This window comes from Octopus bimaculoides, chromosome 11, assembly GCF_001194135.2.
Source record: "Octopus bimaculoides isolate UCB-OBI-ISO-001 chromosome 11, ASM119413v2, whole genome shotgun sequence".
Classification (NCBI taxonomy): Eukaryota; Metazoa; Mollusca; class Cephalopoda; order Octopoda; family Octopodidae; genus Octopus; species Octopus bimaculoides.
This window is the reverse complement of record NC_068991.1, coordinates 63,600,003-63,600,795: the sequence shown is the minus strand read 5'-3', so window position 1 is coordinate 63,600,795 and position 793 is coordinate 63,600,003. Positions and strand designations below refer to the sequence as shown.

The following is a 793-nucleotide window of genomic DNA, read 5'->3' as shown; positions in this document are numbered from 1 at the left end:
CGGACTAGCGGTCATAGGATCGCGGTTTCGATTCCCAGACCGGGCCTTGTGAGTGTTTATTGACCGAAAACACCTAAAGCTCCACGAGGCTCCGGCAGGGGATGGTGGCGAACCCTGCTGTACTCTTCCACCACAATTTTCTCTTACTCTTTCTTCCTGTTTCTGTTGTACCTGTAATTCAAAGGGCCAGCCTTGTCACACTGTGTCACGCTGAATATCCCCGAGAACTACGTTAAGGGTACACGTGTCTGTGGAGTGCTCAGCCACTTGCAGGTTAATTTCCGTTGATCGGATCGACTGGAACCCTCGACGTCGTAAGCGACGGAGTGCCAACAACATATATGGCAAATATGCCTTACAAACACCTTTGAAATTATATTTATATAAGTAACTGCGACAGTAGTGGGAAGGAATTAACACTGAGATGAACTAATGCCCCCTTCAGGGCCGGAGGCGGTGGGGTGAAGTGGATAATCTCTATCACTTAAACTACATGGAAACCGAGATGAACATCGGACTAAGATGTTTGTAAGCTGGAGATAGATTTGAACTTCTAACTTAGTGTATATGCCAGACGGACAGGCAGAAAGACAGCAGACAGATACATAGGCAAAGAGAGAGCGAGAGTGGGAGAAAGACAGGAAAGAGAAACTCCAGGTAGTGTATTCGAAGACTCAGTTTCGAATAAATGCTATTCCACTTTACATAATATCGAGTAGTATTTTTCTCTTCATTGTAAATTCCTACGAGTGTAAAACTATAACCATCATCATCAACACCACCCTATTATATA

At 44.6% G+C, this 793-nt stretch overlaps 1 protein-coding gene across 1 annotated transcript in view; it reads left to right on the top strand.

Annotated features, from left to right (window-relative positions):
• LOC106883837 (von Willebrand factor A domain-containing protein 7-like) overlaps nt 1-793 on the top strand; it is a 129,828-nt gene that overhangs the window by 13,124 nt on the left and 115,911 nt on the right. The gene's annotated exons all lie outside the window — the stretch shown is intronic.